Source organism: Topomyia yanbarensis, chromosome 2 (assembly GCF_030247195.1).
Source record: "Topomyia yanbarensis strain Yona2022 chromosome 2, ASM3024719v1, whole genome shotgun sequence".
Taxonomy (NCBI): Eukaryota; Metazoa; Arthropoda; class Insecta; order Diptera; family Culicidae; genus Topomyia; species Topomyia yanbarensis.
In genome coordinates, this window is record NC_080671.1 from 94,411,273 (window position 1) to 94,432,507 (window position 21,235).

Consider the following 21,235-nt stretch of genomic DNA (forward strand, 5'->3'; position numbering starts at 1 on the left):
TGAAGCTTTGTTGCTGATATGGAGGCGCATGGTCTTTTGTGTAAAATAGTTAGACAATCTACAGTAAACCAACACATTATACAATGGATTTAAAGTAGTGTTCTTCACTTTTTATGACATTGCTAACATTGGTGAACAGTAACGGAAAATCTATCATGAAAACGGGATCATAGTTATAAGAAAGGTTCAATGACACTGCATGGAAAAATACATTTAATATTTTACGACTTTTGACATCAAAAATGAGCTCAGCACCTCAAAATTAGCTTAAATTTTGATTTTCAGCAAAATTAGGTAACATTTGAGGTTTTGTCCGACTTTTGTTTGTCTTCACTCCACTGTGCGGCGTCCTCTTTCTGGCTCTTTGCTGAATGTTGTTCTCGTAATTCTTTCCTCCGACATTCGTACCACATGACCAGCCCATTGCAGTCTGTCATATTTTATCTGTTTAACAATAGTTTTGTATACTTGATACAACTCATTATTCATGCGTCTGTGCCAAACTTCATTTTCGAATATTCCACCGAGTATTGTCCGCAGACCTTTGTGTTCGAAGACTCCGAATGCTCTCCTATATGCCTACCTCAACGTCCGCGCTTCGTGGCCGTAAAGAGCGACAGGGAGGATCAATGTCCTGTAAAAGGTGAATTTTGTTGACGTTTGCTGGTTGCGGGACCTAAGCTGGTTACGTAGACTGTAAAGGGCTCTGTTGGCCTTTTTACCTTACGAGAAACATCGATGTCGCAAGTCACAAGTGTACCAAGATAAACGAATTATTCGATCACTTTAAAAACGTCACCATTAAGCACTACCTCGGAACCAACACCACTAGACCTGGCTCTCTCTTTACCTGCGACCATGTACTTTGTCTTGGCTGAGCTGATGACTAATTGTTTTGGATGGGGGTCGACTGTAATAACTATAAGGTTATGTGTTTCGGCTATGCAGTCTGCGGTTTACAAAAACACTATTTTGTCCTCATTCGACGTTGGGACCCTTTTAAAGGATTCGATCTGTGGTCCGGTGTCTTGTTTTTGTAAACCGCAGACTGCATAGCCGAAACACATAACCGTTGATGACTAAGCCTATCCTCGCTGTTTCCTTCTTAAAAGGCAAGAAGGCCTCTTCCACTGATCTACGATCGATTTCAATTACATAAATATCGTCCGCAAAACCAAAGAGCATATGCGACCTTGTGATGATAGTTCCGTTCCATTGCTCATCAGCTCTCCTGATCGCTCCTTCAAGAGCAATATTGAACAGCCAATTTGAAAGTGCATCGCCTTGCTTCAGTCCATCTAAGGTCACAAATGAGTTTGAGATCTCATCTGCAATCCGAATACCTGATTTTGAACCATTCAACGTCGCACGATTCAGTCTAATCAGATTCGCCGGAAAACCATGTTCTGACATAATCTGCCACAGCTCATTTCTTTTCACTGAGTCGTACGCCGCCTCAAAACCAATGAACAAGTTGTACGTCCCCCCCCCCCGACTTTGTCTAGGATCATCCGCAGGCTGAAAATCTGATCCGTCGTTGATTGGCGTTCTCGAAAACCAGCCTTCGCCGACGAAGGACTCTTCAAGCGGTCTCAGTCTGCTAAACAAGAGATGCGACAGTTTTTTGTACGCCGAGTTGAGAAGAAATGTCCCCCTGTAATTAGCGCACTGCAGTCTGTGCCCTTCCATGTGGATGGGGCAAATAAGTCCATTCAGCCAACTGCAATATTTGTTGAAACCAACAGTACAAATCAATCTGCAGCATAAATATTATATTTTTATTCTTGGAAATCAATAAAAGCTTCATAATAAATACTTAATTTAAAAGAAAAGCAGCAAAGAAGTACAATTGACTTGTTTTTTTGTTTTTTAGAATAGCGACAGCAAGGCAGCGAGCGCAAAAAGGATACCGTGATAAACTCATCCGCTCATTCTCCGATAGTTTTATTTACCCGGAGAAATAACACGTGGTATTTAGTGCCAATAACGTTTCGTGTGAACATGTGAGTTTTTATTCTCACAGAATAAATTATTCGGACGCATTTACTCATATGAGCGATAAATGCAATGCCTGATCTCGACTTATGCAGGAAGGTAAGGGCTTTCATAGGATTCAAGAACCGTGCTTCCATTAAGGAAACTTCTATATTGGGAAGTTACACTGTCACACTTTCTTCATTGCTTACAACAAGTCGGACATGACTAACCCATGTGAAATGCCTCGTGCATGTATTCTTGCAATTGAGGCTATTGACCAGACTTTGAAATTTTCGCATTCGTGAACAAAAATAGGCGATATTTCACCTACTTTGACCGATTTCACGGTCTGAGTTAATATTTTCGCTTCTAATATAAAACTATTGAATGACTAATGATTCCGCAAAAAATTACAAAAATGAGTAGATACTGATTCGTTAAATAAAAATACTGCGATATTGCGGAAAAATAATTACTATGGTGTTTTACATTTCTTATAAAAGAAATGTATAGAATTCGCTCAAACTTTCAAGATTTTTTCCGAGGCCCGGAGGGCCGAGTCTTATATACCAATCGACTCAGCTCGACGATTTGGGACAATGTCTGTGTGTGTGTGTGTGTGTATGTAACGGACAAATTCTCATTCGTGTTTCTCAGCAATGGCTGAACCGATCTTATCCAAACTAATTTTAAATGAAAGAACTAAAAAACAGTATGAACGCTATTAATTTGTTTTTGATTCTGCTGTTTAGTTTCCAAGATATGAATGTTTGAATGCGTAAAAATGGCATTTTTTGCAGTTTTTTTAAATTATCTGCCGAAATTGACAATATAGATTAACAATTTATATGTTTTTAGACAGCTTTAACGAATACCTTTCGAACAAGCTATAGTTTGTTGAAATCGGACTTTTATCAAAAGAGATATTTAACATTAAATGCGGACGAAAGATTTTTATCATTTCCCATTGCCAGAAATATGACCAAAAACATGTAATCTATTATTAACGCCAAAACGGCTTATTTTAGGTCAATTGTATCTTCGGAGAATTTAATGGAGGCAATATGCCCTTTCTTTTGGTATTGTGCTTTTGCTGATTAATCCCCCTATGAGTGAGATATTTTCACAAATTTTCGTGGAAGTGATTATATCGAAATGATGCCTTCAGCAAATTTGTAGCTCTTACTTTTGCGAATAACTTTACTGAAGACTTTAAATATCTATTTTGAATACTTTAAAAGTTATGGCTTGTTGTTTGTGGATTACTGTTTGTCGCCTATTTATTGTTCAATATAGTAATAATCCATTGAAATAAGCCAAACAATATTTCGATGAATCGAATTTTGTATTTCATTTTTCTATCTACAACCGCTATGAATAATCACCGAACACTTCCAAGTTGTCAGGAAGGAACTTGATAACTTATCAGTACAAAAATATTCATTTGTGCGAATCTTCTGACTGCAATTTTTCTAATTCATGACCATCGGATCGATCTGAAACATATCGGAAAATGAAAAGCGAAATAAATAACTCCAAGCAACGGCGTAGCCAAGAGAAGGAAGAGTTCTGTAATCAATCATAATCCTCAGATTTATTTTCAAATTGAGCTCGTTTTTGTAGAAATGTACTGTAATAAGGGTCTTTATTTAATAGGAAGCGAAGTTAAAATTGATTTAATGTCTATGAAACATAGAACTGCTCACCAAAAAAATGCATAACTTTCAACATTTGCTAAAAATGTTTTTGCCTTTCTCATTCACTCTAAAATTCGTCAATCTAATCCCGACACGAGAGCCGAGTGTCATATGCCAATCGACTGAGTTCGTCGAGATCGGAAAATGTCTGTGTGTATGTGGAAAAAAATGTGACCTCTGTTTCTTAGAGATGGCTGAACCGATTTGCACAAAGTTAGTCTCAAATGAAAGGTACAACCTTCCCATCGGCTGCTATTGATTTTTTTATTGATTGGACTTCCGGTTCCGGAGTTACGAGTTGAAGAGTGCAATCACACAGCAAATTCCCATATAAACTGAAATGAAAAATTTTCAAAATCAAATTTGTATTTTTGATGCCAAATGCTTTTAAAATGCATGAAACATTGAGATGTTTGGCAAAAATGGACTATTTTGGACTTTGGTACATTTTTGCCTTTCTCAAATAGAAAGGTTATGCAATCACTCTAAAAATCGTCAATCATACCGGCCCGGAGGGAGTATGCAGTGAGGGGTTGCTACTTTAAAATTAAAACTAGTTTAAAATTTCTTAACAAGTTGAAAATTTTCGGCAGGACCCGGACCTCCCGGATATTTCTGCATGATCCGCCGCTGGTTTCAAGTGATGTTTCAGTATCACATAGTATCTCAAGATCGTGGCTGTCGATCCATTGTGTGTATGTGCAAATCGTACTGAACATGTAATATTCATTTCCACCATTGTATTGAACATAACCAGCCATGGAATCGTAGTCTGGACAAATGAGAAAAGCACAATTGCACCACTAGGTGAATTAAAACAGGTTTTTATTTTGGGAATGCGTCGAGTTGAGACGAAAACGTAATATGATTAATAACGAGGATAACACTTTCCGAATGTAGAGAGAAATTTATGAAAAATGACGATTTCCATTCGACTCTAGTAGTTCCTGATCGATTTTGATGAGCATTTGATTTTTGTTGTATGACCAATTATATGTATAGGTCATATGTTCAAAAATAGTAATTTAAGGTCAAGATAGCATCCTTTTAAAACCGCCAGTACCTTCGATGAGTTAAACAGCGTATCATTTGATAAAATAATTTTGACGGTATATCGTCCAAGAAGTATTTATGGTGAATTTTCTCAGGTTAATATTCATGACTACAATAAAGTCTCAACAAATTCGCTAAAGACACGAACTCTGTTACTATTTTCTAAAAAAAATAATTCTGCATAATTTTAAAACTTCCAAAATTACGGTTTCGGAATTATGCCGTTTGGACAGTATGATCGATTTTCACCAAACCCCCACCAAACCGAATTTCTGGCTACGCCGCTGACTTCAAGTAAGTAGAAACAAAGTCGTTCTACACTCGTTCACAAGAAACTTTTTCGAATGCTGAATATCTATTATAATACATTGAAACCCTGATTTTATCAGCCAAATATGAACATATGTTTGATGGGCTCTAGCAGTCGAACAAGACTGAATTCGAGTAAATCCTTTCTTGAGCATGTTTTCCTTATCATGAAGATGGAAATATGCAAAAATGAAAAATTCATCATAATCAGAAATAGTTATCAGACTACATCAAGGGACGGGAAGAATATTTTAACAGCTTCAGTTTATTATAAAGAAAAAAATTGCCCGCTTTAGTCAATGTCCCCATTTTGTCAGCCTAAAATACGCCATGAGACTGATAAAAATGGATCTTTATTGTATGTATTATTCACTGTGTTTCACATTAATAGGTACATTTCATTTTTGGAGATTTTTTTATTGCATCGAACTACAACAATTTTTGGGTAGCTTTCAAGGGGTTATTTTATAGACTTCTTCCAAAATTTGGTGAACCTATTCCAATTAGTATACCAATTAATTGGTATACTTAAGGGTTTATATGTTGCAGATAGAGAAAATACTGCAATTTTCAGCTTTTTTCCTACACAACATTACGAAAGCTTATTAAACAATTTTTCCTAATAAATTTGTGAAAATTATAAACTATTTGAAATTTTTTAATAGTTTTATTTTTTATTTAACCGTGATTTTTTAATAAATAGTGACCATCGCTTCACAACGTAGTCTATTTTTCATGGCTTGCGGTGAACACGTTCTCTCGAATTGCTGAACTGAAAATTGTGGAATAGAAATTAATTTTTAGTATTCTTCACAGATTTAACTCGCCGCGCAGATAGCTCTGAATTAGACCCGCTGGTGCCCTAAGACGATTTTGCTAGATTTTCAGAGCACTGTGCACCCAGTGCATTAACGCAAGTGACGGAAGGTTATCGAAAAGTTTCGTGAAAATGAAAATTCCAGTAATGATGATGATTTTCCCAAACGGTTCGTTTTCGAGAGGTTTTTATTTGTTCTTTGGCATTAGGATTAGGGATAATAATTCAAATCAAGGATACTACTGGGAAGTCACCTTTAGAAAAAGTCGATGTCGAAGTAAAATTTGGAACTATGCACTCATGCACTTCAGAGATAGCGTGATATCAGGAGCTGCGATTTCATTTCAACGCTTTTTTGTGAAAAGGGCGATACTCACAAATGTAAACATAAGGCTTTTTTCATACATGCGAATGAGGGCTTTGAAACGCAACCAATTAACCTAAAAATTTTGATTCTACGATATTGCTTTCTTAAACTACAGCAAAAAATACAACGGGCCAAACTGTATTTTTGTTTGTTTATTTAAAGTTTCGCCCTCCACGCTCCATGCAAACAAACAGGGCGATACTTTTTGACATTAAAAATGTCTTACTCCACTATCTGGGGCTAGGTGTCATTCTAAAATCTAAACTATCTCCCATGTAACGAAACTATGTAAGGTTTGCACGCTTATAACTCCGATATTACTAGATGGATTTTAATCATTCATACACCAACCGATTCAGAAACACCTAACTTAAATATTGGTAATAATTTAATATCTCCCCAATAAAAGTAGACTTTTGGAAATTGGTAAAATTAAAAAGTTCACAAAAAACGGGAAAAATACCAATCGTGAGGCAGATTTCTCAGACACAGCCGTCAAAAGAGGGCAGCTTAGTTTCTCAATGAAACACGAAAAGTCATAAATAGAAGCAACGCATGTCCGTTTAAATCAGTTGTTGCTCTTATCCCACACGAGCAACGTCGTCTCCGGGCGATGCAATAGCGCTATCGATTTTCGGTAACGTTGGCATTTGCACACACTCGCACCTAAATAACTAAACCATATACGGTTAGTTTATAAATAGAGGTGACGCGTACCCGTTTGAACAGAGATGCCAGATTTGCAGACAAGTCTGCAAATTGGCAGACTTTTAATTTAAGCTGCAGATTTTTTCGATGACGCAGATATTTGCAGATTTTTTAGTTTGGTTGCAGATATTTGCAGATTTCTTAGTTTGGTTGCAGATATTTGCAGATTTTTGAATATAAAGGCTTTTGGTTACACTAGCTTTCCTGACATTTTTTGTTCTTCCCAGACTTTTAAAATTATTATCGCAGACATTTGAAAAAAGTACCTGGCATCTCTGCGTTTGAATCAGTTTTTGTTCTTATGTCGAACGGGTAAGATCATGGCTGCAGCGTCTGGGCACTACAATAAGTGGTAGACGCTATGCATTTTCGGCAGCGGTGGCCGTGTGCGGATTTTTCGGGTACCAGCACGGTGTTACAGAATGATTTGCAAAGTGGGTGGGTGGGGTGGTTTGGATTTAATTCAATACGGTGTGTGCTGCTTAAGAGTGTTGCGCTTGAAAAAAATATATTTATTTTTATGCACGCGTGTGCGTTGTAACTTGTTAATCCATGTTTACGGCGCTTTGTAGCTGCGTAGGGTAAAGAGCCTATTGGTTTTCATGTTTCATATTTTGGTTATATGTTTTTATCAGTAAGGCATCTGACAACGTGCTTCTGTAGTTATTGCACTGTTCAGCAGCGTAGTATTTTATATAGGAGAGTACACTCAGGTTTTTTACGCGGATTTTGAAATTTACGCGGTTTTCATCAACGCGTTGTTTTTTTAAATTTACGCGGTTTTCATTTACACGGCCTGTATCCCCTGCGTGAAAAATCTGAGTGTAATTGCATCGGAAACAATCACATTCCCAGCAGAACTTTTTGTTTTCTAATTTCAAACACTTTTGTTTCGTACTGCACACAACGGAAAATTTTAAAACAGAACTTACCGTCCCAGCAGCAGTTGAAGCGGGTGTTCTTTTTCGATTCAAATTTAAGCCATGTCTTAAGCGTTACTTGACTTAAAATTGTTTTCCCAGTTAAACCAGTCAGAATATCTGTCCTACCCTATGTATTTAAAACACAGTTCTAATTACGTTTTAAGGTATACAACAAATACGGTTGGGTATACTAATTTAAATTTTAAAATAAATCTGTTTTAAATTATGAAACAAACCACTGTACTGAAGATATAATTATGTCAGTCCTATTACCACATAAAACACCTATATAACATAAAACGCTGCAGAATTGGTTTAATAATACAATGTTTACACTACAGAGTTATAACACGTTTTAATAATTAGCAACAAGAAAAATGTCACCAAGATAGCATAAAAACCCGTTTTAACTGATAGTGCGAACGTTGCATAACAATGTAATTTATCAAATAATTTCATTTTTCCACCACTAATCGATCAAGAAATACTTACACTTAAGATTGTTTACTTAAGTTCATTAGTACATTATTGAAAATTTAAATGGAAAATGAAATTTCATATTTTATGGAGAATCTGTATATTTCCGTTGGCGGGCGTGGGTTTCCTCATCACAGCTCTCAATATGGAACTTTTCTTTTGAATATATTTTCTGGACAGACCAGCCTATTTTTACTAGATGGATCAGCCAAATAATGCCAATCACCTAGTGAGATACTTGATTAATTAATAGATTACCGTTAAAAGACCTTCAATAAATTATGTTTTAATGGGGAGGGTATATAGCAAATTGTAACATATGAAAACAGGCGAGTGAACAAGAACGTGTGTCGATATGTGTGATAGATAAAAAAGCTATATTTTTAATGTCACCGTGGTCGTGTCCTGTACACAACCCTTTAATTTTTTTGCTAGCAGTTTAGAAGCGAAACTGTCATTTTCGTATTTTTTTAGGATTATCAAGCTGATATCAGCTGTAAATAGTAACAATGATCGCTATTGAAAAAAACCCGGACGAAATCGGTGGTGTAGAACTGTAGTTATTGTAAAAAACGTAAGAACGATACTTCAATGCTGATAGGTGGGACCGAAAAAGTAAACAATCGCCAAAGGGTAAAGTATAAACTTCAAATCGATTAAAAAAAAATGCGATTTTTTTGGCTCAGTACAATATATAACCCCTTTAGGAAAATTCAGTTTTCCCACCACAATTTAGATATTTTATTAACAGAGCATTAACAATAATTCGTAGCTATGTCTATTTTATGGGCCATTTTTTCGCTTCCCATTGATTTGATTTGAGATTTCTAGCACTGATGTTGTCCTATGCTGATTTGAGCGATTCTCTGAGTCCTGCCACTTTCCCATGTAGTATGTGTTATCAAAAACATCGCGAAGCATCAAGTTCTAAATGTTCTCAAACGATATAATATCCGAAGAGAGTGATAAGAGTTATAAGAAATGTCTCATCACACTGTTAGGTGGATTAAAAGCGTTTTTTTTGGAAATATTTACAGTTATCTTAAAACTAACAATATAGATTGTTACACAAAAGGGGGAACAAATATTTATGAAAAATTTCACCGGTGTTTCAAAACTAGGGATACAACTCTATTTACAAGATGGGGGACAATAGTTTTAACAAAGAGGTAAAATTACAAATATCTTAAAACTAGGAATACGGAATACAAATTTAATTTTTTATCGGAGACTTATGCTTGGTCAAGATATTCAGAGGGGGGATTATTTCCAAAATCGGTGTAGAAGCAGTTGAATCAAGGACAGGGGAGAGAAGGCGTAGATGGTGACCGGGAGAGAAGAGCAAAACTTGCAACTTTCGGACAAACGGGAGATCAGCGAAACCAATTAGCGCCTCAGTCTAGTAGGTCGGATTGGCGGATGGTATTCTTCGGACCCGCGGGGAATCCTTCAAAAGTCATCGGACCTCGAATCGCTCTCGGTTCAGTTTCCGTAGTGGTAAGGGCGACGGCGGTTACATAGTGGCAGTCTGGAGCTGATCGGTTCCACACGGCAGGAGGAAACTTCTAAAAACGAGAAATAAAAAGAGAGGGTCTAAATTGGGATATTTATCGTTTTTATGAAAGTATAAATAAGGGACATATAGGGGAAATCACGATTTGCCAGCATATCTCGGACTGGGACATTGGGTGGTCTACCTCGGGCCCGAAGGGAATCCTTTAACTGAGACCTGGCGTCCAAATACCCGGCGCATATCCAGACAACGTGCTCGATGTCGTGATAGCCCTCGCCACAAGCGCACAGACTACTCTCCGCAAGCCCAATTCGCCGCAAATGCGCATCTAAGGTGTAGTGGTTGGACATAAGTCGGGACATTACACGAATAAAATCCCGACCCACATCCATCCCCCTGAACCAAGGCTTCGTTGATACCTTTGGGATAATAAAAAATTAGTTATTCGAAGACAATATGTAGATATAAAAATATACATCTACTAGATAGCATAAGAACCATTCTATAAATGCTCAAAACAGAAATCAAAGCAAAATTTTCGTTAACGTTAACGTTACATTCATCGAAGTGCGTTGACGATGAACGATGAAATTAACGCCAAAATTAACGCCATTGAAATCAAAGGAAAAATTATCGATTCAACGCTGAATTAATGCTGAATTCATCGAATTAATAACCCTGGTGTGTATGTATGTGTGTGTCATTTAAACTCGCAATTTTCTCAGAGATGGCTAAACCGATTTTCACAAACTTAGTTTCATCTGAAAGGTATAAGCTGCTATTGAATTTTTAGTTGAACGGACTTCCGGTTCCGGAGTTACGGGTTGAAGAGTGCGGTCACACAGCAAATTCCCATATAAACTGGATCAACCGTGATGTCCAAATGATATAAGACATATTAAAATTATTGCGGCTAATTGGGAAATACTGACCTATCATAAAGTAGGAAATACGGAAGCACAATAATAAAGTGAAATCGGAAGCAGAAATGTGGAAAAAAAATATTTCCACATAACAACAAGCTGACCCAAACATTCTGCAAGACCTTTTGAGCAGTGTTAAGAGGAAGGTACGTGAATTTCGATATGGCTATGAAATTAACGTGGAAAAATTTAATAAGAGGTTTTACATTTCAACGACATTCAATTAGCTAGAGATTACTGGGTAGGGAAAGTTATGAAAATTAGAGCCATAGTGCTTGTCGGTTGTCACGGTAAAGATGGACACGTCTATCGTTACCAGGACACATATTAATGAACTCGGGTGATTCGTAGTTATACTGCCTAAGCTCGGCCCTCATTAACAGAAGGCAAAGATTAATGACCCTGCCACTTCTAGTTTTCCGATCTGTTTACTTCACAACCTTTCTCTCACGTGAGTACTATGTCTCTAATTTTCGTAACTTTCCCTACCCAGTAATCTCCAGCTAATTGAATGTCGTTAAAATGTAAAAAAGAAAATGTGACTAACATAGTCGAAATATAAAAGAGTTTTATTTTATTCCCAGAAAGTTTAAAAAAGAGTTTTATTTTATTCCCAGAAAGTTTGAAAACCGATCGGTTGAATGGATGAATTTTATCGAACCTTTTCGTGTGATGCTATTTAATTCCGTTATATCCTTCACTTTTTTCGTGCGGTAGAAAGCAACAAAGCGGTAGGTATAATTTATTACTTGCTCTACTGCTAACTTTATTCGCGCGATTTTCAGCATATGCCCTGCATAATATGAAAAAGTAGACGGATTCGTTTGCTAGTTTAAAGAATATTCAAATATTTTAGTATTTAATATAAGGAAAAATATACAAATATTTTAATTGGAGAGAGTGGGATGGGTCAGCCCCTACTACCGCACCAAGATGCTATCTACATGCAATTATTTTATAGATATTGTGATTTAATTTAGGGCCGGCGGAAAGCGTGGGTAGTATGGGTAGTACTACCCACTCGAAAATAACCGAGTGGGTAATTACCCACTCGAAGTCTTGAACCTTTTCAAAAAATTTAGATGTGAAACGCATGTATTTCGCACTACACACATTTGAAACCATCGATGTACCACAATTCCATTTGCATAAACGTACGTGATTTAATGTGAATGTAATGTAAGCGTGTGCATTGCAAAAAGTGAAAAAATGCTTACTAATGGACCCCTCACCCTATACTTTCTCCCCACTCGGGCGTAAAGTGTTTCGCCGCCCCTGATTTAATATAAAAGACGTGTCGAAATAGGCTTTGTTGATTTAATGGGCAAAATACATTACATGTGAAATTAATCACAAAGTGCAACTGATTTGCGCCCAACTATTTTTAATTTGTAAAGCGGTAACATCCTTCCTTCGAGATGATGCTAAGAAGTAACCAAGCATCCAATCTACTGTAGCCGTGAAAGAACTCAACGTATCATCAATCATGTATATTCAATTTATCATATTCCCTCCACTGATCCGGATCCCATCTCTCTGCCGACAGGTTCCGGTTGCAAGGCTACAATGAATAAATGTATTTTCCCAACCTCACACATATCATCAGTTTATTTGCCGAAATAGATCATGTTACATTCCGCTATGAGTAAAGCGGCTGCCAGCAACCAATGATATGCGAAAATTGGGAATGCACTCTCATTCCTCCTTGATCAATCATACGTATTTCCAACACCGATCAACAGCAAAACCATCCACCACCCGCACCTGTCATCCATCGTACACATTCCGCGTGAAAAGCCGACAAACATAAATGAATCCATCATCTTATCGCACTTGATAAATTTTCCTCCAGAGGGAGTAAACCGACAACGTAAACCAATTGAAAACAAGATGCGCGTATATCTCTTCATCTCCCGACCAAATAGCCAAACAATAAAGAAACTCATCGAAACGGCGATGATTTAGTGAAAATTACCTTTATTCGATTTCCCGCGCCCGCCCACGCCCCTACCAGCTCATTCAACAATCGGATCAGCAACAGGGCAAAAAGCGATTTACGAGGTTTGCGGAAAGATTTAAAATCAATAACGAGTCATTCTTCCGACGGGGAATCATTGCGGGCGTTGGTACTTCAGTCGAGGTGTTGAATGGGAAATCAATCCGGTGCTTTTTATTTTCTGATCATTAGTTTTGCACCCGCACGAGAACGATGATTTGGTGTTAGGAGTGTAGCTTCCTACCGACTGAGTTCGACGGTAGTGGTTGTCTCGAAGGGTGTTGAGCTGATTTATGGGGGAAGTGGGATGATTTAATTGTTCGTCGTAGTTAGTTGTTTGACTGTTATTGATGTCTTAATCGGTATTTAGTTTCTAAATATGATCATTGTGGTACTGATGAATTTGTTAATTACTTTATGAATAAAATAGCGCTACGATGTGATGCGGATCAAGCCTCCAAATCACTTGTACTTCAATTCCTCCACGTAGCATGATTTCCAAACGCGTCGAAACATTACGGGTCCAAATCATTCAAACAAATGACCTTTAATTCCCGAGCAAATAGGCCACTTAATGAGCCCTCAAAATTACCAAAACCATCATTTGTTCCTGATGTTACCGAAGCAGCGACGCCAGCAGCAGCAGCAACGATCTGCCAAACCGCACGCTGTAAAATGACCATCATTTCACCACGGGAGGAGACTAATTGAAATGATTCGTCCCATTTCCGGGACCGTCACATCTAGAAGTGTAGATGGACCATCAACAAACGGGGAAGATTACGATTCGCCCGTATAGTGTCCCGCACTTGACGGGGCGTGATGGCTCGACATGATGAAATATTATGACATTTCACAGCGGAGCGGATTTACGAAAACAATTATCACCGACAAGATTAATTACAGTTTGCCAGCATTTTGTACATTTCCTTCTGGCCTGGCCCCGGCAGACTCGGCAGAATGCTTGAACGGTTGATGAGTGGACGACAACAACGAGAGCGCGCGCACGGAAAGTTGCGGAATTTCTGGTGGTCCGTTTTTCCTTTTCGTATCTGTTCTCGGGACGCGGTTTGATGTCACACTTTGTGATTCGCACATAAAATGCTACTTTTTACACTGTTGTGATACAAGCTTCGAAACATGGTCCTTTGCACATTTCATGGTGGGCCAATCTGGCGCGACGAAGATTGCTTTGTTTATTTTTGTTGCAGTTCCGGAGATGTTTCGAATCGGTGGGACGACAATGGTAATTAATTTAACCCTCTCCTGGTCACGTATAGTCGGTTTCGTCGGGTAGTATTTTTCTTGTTCTGTCCCAGTAGAGATATGGACTATCAGAGAAGTATTTGATATTTGGTAAAAGTCAATTTTCCCATACGAAATCTCATTGTAAAATGTATCATAGTAGGCACTAAAATTAAAATTTTGCATCGTTGCTCTGAATATAAAAAAGCAGTACAGATGGCAAAATGGATGGTAAGGCGAGAAAAGGCAAACTCATTGTTCCCCAGTGCAGTGCCGTCAACAACGCAACTTCACCATCAAGAAAAAAGATCTTAATACAGAGCTACAAACTTCGCCGATAAAATCAGACAACGCTATTGAGATGTCTTCCATTTTTACATATTGTAAAACATAAGATCCACGGCTGAGTTATGCTAAAGCTTTGAGCCGTGTCAAACAAACAAAAAATAGTTAAATGATGTCCCAAAAGAAAAGACCATTGGTTCGATATAATGTGAACCAGTGGTTACGATAACGGGATTAGAAATTCCGGAAAATTCAAATATATTTTTTTCAAGCTGTTGGATGAATGGAACTACGAATGACACGATTTTTCCTACATTTCCATTACACGGAAAACGTTTTTTTTATCCACGGATCATTACCGCCACTGCTACCACGGCCACAGAATATTACCTTACCGCCAATGACAATCATAAGCAAATCCTCTAATCTTCGGTGGGGGCCGGTACGCCTAGACACAAAAGCTATTTTTATCGAAATCCTTCGGCAACCAGGACAGAGCGCCACAAAGCAAAATGAATACTAAGTACCGTTTATTTTGGTGGCACTATTGTGTGTCGGAACGAAGGCAACGGACATAGCAATACGGCTACTCATCGGGGCGAAAAAAAAATAGACAATCATCGTGCCTGGATTGATGATCTGAATAAATATGACTAAGCTTGGGCATTGACGCGCGGTTTCCCCAACCACTATTCTTCTTCTTTATTTACTTTTGGAACACAATGTATTGAAGAGGAAAATTCAAGTCATGGCAAACCATTCAGTGTGAGGAATGAGTGTCGTTTGCTTAGTGCAAGCTTGTGTCACGTTTAGCTTTCAAAATACGCCGAAAATGTTGTTCTATAAATTCGCACACCCATAATTCATTATCATTATTTTTATTATTATTATCATGTCCATGGTTGGAAAATATTTTTCTTTTCATTGGGATCAGAACGAACGATGTTGGGAACAGGGACGCCATCAGCATCTAAAATCGGATAAAAGTATGTTAGGTCGATAAATGTTTTTTTGTTTTGTGTTGATGATTTATGGCCATTTTGGGATATTTTCAAGTTGCCTTTTGTAAGGTCCAACTGTGGAAATCTATTTCGATTAGAATCGTTAAGCGGGTTATAACCTTTTTATTAAAAAAAAAATGATTTTTTTATTACAAAAGAGGGATCCCATGAGAAACCGGCAGATCGCAAAATATGACCATCGTCGATTCGAACGAAACTTTACATTTGTGTTCGGTTTATGAATCTTCATGATTTTCTCTGGTAATTGCAGTATTCTAATACAAGGGCAACTTTTCAAAAGGGCGTAGATGTTCCTAGTGCAATAATTTCAATTTTTTTTGTTAGATTACATTATTTTATACAGTAAAACTATCTGAGAACGAGTTTTAGGGAATGCATAATTCTGCACGACAAAAAATATGCACTGAAAAAAATGTCGTGTCATTTTTCACAACAAAAAAAAAAATTTATGATAAAAAATCAAATTGCAAAAAAAAACATTTTTTTCTAATTTTTTATATTTTGTCAACAAAAACCTAAAGAGAAAAGAAACATTTTGAATGTGATTTCATGATGGAGAAATTATCACCAAAAAAGTTTTTATAACAATAACTTTATACATGTTTTAAAATTTCGTACTAATTGACATACAAAACTGTAATTTTATTACAGAATATAATTCTAAATATCATATTAAATTAAAATACATTTAACAAATATCTTGCAAAATGCGACAGTTTTCGAGATATTTGGAATTTTGCTACAAATAGAACAATTAATTCATGTAATTAAGTCCTTTTTAAAAGTTATTCGCGTTACCCCATCATAAATTGTCAAAAGTCTTTTGTTTATCGTTTTACAGACATAGAAGAAGCTTTTTCAGTGTATTTGGGTCATGAGGAAGCTTTAAATAAAAAGTTTTCCTAACAACAACTTTTGAAAAATTTTATTAATTCATGCTATTTGTAGCCAAATGTATAATTTTATTTTTGAATATGATTCCAAACGCCATTTTAAATCGAAATTCTTATAACAAAAATTTTCTGAAATGTAGTAGTGCTCGAGATATATTAAATTTTGTTTTAACAACCAAATTATTTTGTTTTAGTACGACCTTTTCAGAAGTTATTCGCGTTTCTCCATCAACAGCAATTAGTTTTTCGTAAGGCCCATAATATTTCCTGTAATTTTCCCATTGACATCAAGGCGTTATTCTAAACCATTTGAAAGGTATATAAAAACAATCAAAGTATTATTCATCCATAGGAACTGATGGTTAAACTACAGGGTGTTTGGTTCATGGCTAAAAACCTTTCGAGAGATGATTGACTGTCTTATTTGGAGAAAAAAATCGTTCTACACATACCATCAACTCTCAATCGTTGCTAAGTTATTGAACTTTTTGTGTTAAAAATTTAGTTGCCTTAAAATAGCTCTAACTCAAAAAGTATACTTTGTATTTCAAATCTTTTCGATTCGTTGAATAGGTGAGAAAATTTCCCATTAAATGATGTCCTCACATGTTTCAGTTAATTAGGTTAAGTAATCTTTTCACAGTAATTTATTTAAAATTTAACAATTTTGATCGATTTTTCGTTCATTTCGCGAAAATCTTAATAGTTAACATCACTATTTTAATAATTCAGATTGTTAGTCTTGAAGAGCTGCATAATTTGTTCTTTGACATAATACACTTATCTTTTCTTGTTTTCATGCGTTTGCGTTATTGAACTTTGATATTTTTATTTCATCATCACCATTATTATCATCGATATAATGTATCTCAGCAAGTTCTACAATTCTTTCTTTGACTCCATTCAATTATCTCTTTTAATTTCGAAGCAAAATCAGTTTTATCACCTCGCTTCATATGCAAAAACAACGATTTCGAACCCACTACATAGGTGGTGAGGCATGCTATGTTAACTATTAAATTGCAGCGAAATGAAAAGCGATACGGATAAAGTGTCAAACAACAACAAGTTATAGAGAATGTTAAGGGACACCAAATGAACAATAATAACGATAAATTTAGTTAAATAATATTTAGAATAATTACAAAACTCTTCAAGTACGCTAATTTTGAGATATTTTATAGTAAAAAGTCATTCAGTACACTTAATTAAAGGACATTTGCACTTACATCAAATGAAAATTTTCTCAGCTCAGCCTTGGAAATAATGATATAAAGCATATTTTTTAGATTTAGATTTAGAGTCTTTTAAACAAGTCGATTACAGGAAAAGTTTAGAAATGAAATTATAAATAAACGAGAAGATATAGGAATATGATGTTGAAGGACAAGTTATGAATCGTTCTAAAACCCAACATTTGGATAACAGATATTGCTATAATCATAATTCGTAATTTTGAGAAAATTAAAAAAAAACATCTTCAAAAACGCCAACTTTTAACCACTTTACAACTCAATGGTAATTAAAACTAGTTAACTGAAAGATATGAGTACGCCATTCAATAGAAAATTTTCTCACCTTTCCAATGGAACTAAAACATTTAAAATACGAAGTATACTTTTCGGGTTAGAGGTATTTTAAGATAAAAAAAGTTTTTCACGCAAAAACGTTCAATAACTCTGTAACGGTTGAGATTTGGTAGTATGTGTAGAACGATTTTTTTCTCCAAATATTATAGTTAATCATCCCTCGAGCGGTTCTTAATCATGAACCGAGCACCCTGTATACAGTTGAATTATATTTTGGTTGTTTTCATGTAGCTTTCAAATGGTTTACAATATCGCCTTGATGTCAATGGGAAAGTTACAGAAAATGTTATGGGCCTTACGAAAAATTAATTGCTGTTGATGGAGAAACGCGAATATTTTCTGATAAGGTCGTAATAAAACAAAATAATTGGTTTTTTAAAACAAAATTTAAAATATCTCGAGCACTATTACATTTCAGAAAATTTTTGTTATAAGAATTTCGTTTTAAAATGGCGTTTGGAATCATATTCAAAAATGAAATTCTACTTTTGGCTGCAAATAGTATGAATTATGAAAATTTGTCAAAAGTTGTTGTTAGGAAAACTTTTTTATTCAAAGCTTTTCCATGATCCAAATACACTGAAAAAGCTTATTCTATGTCTGTAAAACGATAAACGACTTTTGACAATTTATGATGGGGTAACGCGAATAACTTTTAAAAAGGACTTAATTGCAGGGATTAATTATTCTTATTAGAGCAAAATTCCAAATATCTCGAAAACTATCGCATTTTGGAAGATATTTGTTAAATTCATTTTGATTTAAAATGATATTTAGAATTATATTCTGGAAATTACAGTTTTATATATCAATTAGTATGAAATTTTAAAACATGTATAAAGTTATTGTTAGAAAAACTTTTTTGGTGATGATTTCTTCATCATGAAATCACATTCAAAATTTTTCTTTTCTCTTTAGGTTTTTAGTGACAAAATAGAAAAAATAGAAGAAATGTTTGTTTTGCAGCTTGAAATTTTATCATGAATTTTTTTTTTTGTGAAAAATGACAATTTTTTTTTCAGTGTATATTTTTTTCGTGCGGAAGTATTCATTCCCTGTAACTCGTTCTTAGATAGTTTTACTGTATAAAATAATGTAACCGAACAATTTTTTTTTTGAAATTATCGCACGTAGAAACGTCTACGCCCTTTTAAAAAATTGCGCTTGAGTCAAAATAATCTTATTGACTGTGGAAAAGGTTCAGTCTTCCATGCCGTAAACCTGTAAAGTTTTATCGGAATCTAAGATGGTCGGTCACGATTTTAGAGATTTTCTGAAGGATCTTCGTGGAATTCCTCTACTCTATTTGAAAGTATAACTCCTTGAGAATATTTTCACAATTTTTTATAGAGATCTAAAAAATAGATCGAAAGTTACAGCGCTTCCAAGCGAGCTTCGTCTACCAAGAGCAGTGCTAACTTGAAAGTTTAAACTCGATTATCTTGAAATGTCGTTTCCCAATATGTTTTTTCCGTGATCACGATTGCCGAAAATCCACTCAATCGATTTTCTTCAATTTTTTTTTTCAATTGGTCGTACATAATTTTTTTCATACCTTTACGATTGCTTTTTCATGCATAAACTTTTGTTTTGTAGATGAGAATTTACAATTTTTAGAGCTTAAGACAGCCCCTCTCGCAGGTTGATGGGATTGACGATATTGTAAACATCATCAAGCCACAAAAATATTTTTTTCAAGCTCTTTGATAAATGAAACTACAAATGACACAATTTTTCCTACATTTCCATTACACGGAAAACGTTTTTAGAGTTATTCAAATATAAGGACCTTCACTCTTTTTTGTTTCTTTTTGCACCAAATTGTGCTATTAGAGGCAGGGCCGTAGAGAGAAAATTCGGGCCCGGGGGGTCCAACGGACGGGTTCCCACCACTGCACAGTGGTCCAGAATGCAAATTTAGCAGGAATTTTAACTTTTTGCTAAAATTAAATGACTTAGCCTTACAACATGTTTGGCAAAGTTGTTGTACTTTGCAAGGCCCTTCTTTTTGTTTAAACCGATGCTGGGGTGGTTCTAAGTTTAGCAATATTTACAATAGAACTTTTTAACGGTTTGAGATAGAGCTTTACTGTCTTCGATGAAGTTGTAGAGCAACACATTTTAGACAAAATTGACTAGACATGCAAGCTCTAGCTTTTATATTTTCCATTGCACGAGAAATTCAAATGTAAGCTTTAGGGTGTTCCTTAAAAAACGGTTTTATTTCTATAACTTTTGAAGTTTTTATTTTACGCTAAAGTACCCTTTGGACAACTTAAAGATTATTTTAGGGCGCATAATTTGCTTTAAAACACCAACTACTTAACTATTTTCGTTTTAAAGTTATAAGAACTTTTATATAAAAATATAACTTCTTCAAATAGAATTATCTTCGATTCGGGCACTCAACATTGAATACTGTTGCTTTCATATAAAATAGCATGCTTTGTAGCATAGATCACCAAAAAATGGCAAATACGATATTTTTTATATCTTGCAATATTTACTCAAAAAAGAGTTTAGTAAAAAGTACATATAACTTTCTAACGAGCGAAGCTAGAGGTTCAATATATTAAGACAAATTGTTTTCCTTCAAAATATATGAAAGTATTTCTAAAGTTATACAAAGAAAACCATTTTTGAAGAAACACCCTAATTTTTTTGGTAAATTTCTTGTAAAATGAAAAGTATACGACATAGAGTTTCAGTGTCTTCGACAAAGTTTTTCAAAATTTCATTATCTTCAATTTTGTGGAAGACAGCGAAACTCTATCTCGAAACATTAAAAAGTAATTTTTCTGATTTAAAAAAAATTAGAACCACACTACCCACTATTTAAAATAATAGAAAAGTATTGCAAAGTGCAATATTTTATCATGAAAACGAAACTACATTTTTTATATTGTTCACCGTGACAGTAATTTTAACATATTACAAAGAGTCAATTCATGAAAAACCAAATTTTTAATATAACTTTTTCAGTATTCATTCAGATGTTTTTCAGAGTTTTTGAAGACGAACATTTTCTTCTAATACATCAAAACTCTAGCTTTTATTGTTCAGAAGATAGAAGCACTTAATATTTCAAAAATAGATTTTTTTAAATCAATTTTATGAAGTTTTAAAAAAATATCGTTTTCGCCATTTTTTTCTCAATTAAAACTCTAATCATGACCTTATTTATAGTTCAAAAAGAATTATCTTTTATTTGCCCCAAATGAGTGATATTGTTATTTAAAACAACCCCATTTTTGGCGAAAAAGTGCTCATAACTTTTTAACGCAAATAGCTAGATATAAAGTGCCATGAAACAAATTATTCGCCTTGAAACAATTTTGAAGTTGTCTGAAGACTACTTCAGATTTTAATGAATACAGCAAAAGTTAGTGGAATAAAACTGTATTTCGATGAAACACCCTAAGCTCCGACTTTAAATTTATT

The 21,235-nt window shown here is 35.3% G+C and overlaps 1 protein-coding gene across 2 annotated transcripts in view; it reads left to right on the plus strand.

Moving 5' to 3' along the window:
- LOC131678865 (follicle-stimulating hormone receptor-like) overlaps positions 1-21,235 on the plus strand; it is a 497,363-nt gene that overhangs the window by 309,637 nt on the left and 166,491 nt on the right. The gene's annotated exons all lie outside the window — the stretch shown is intronic.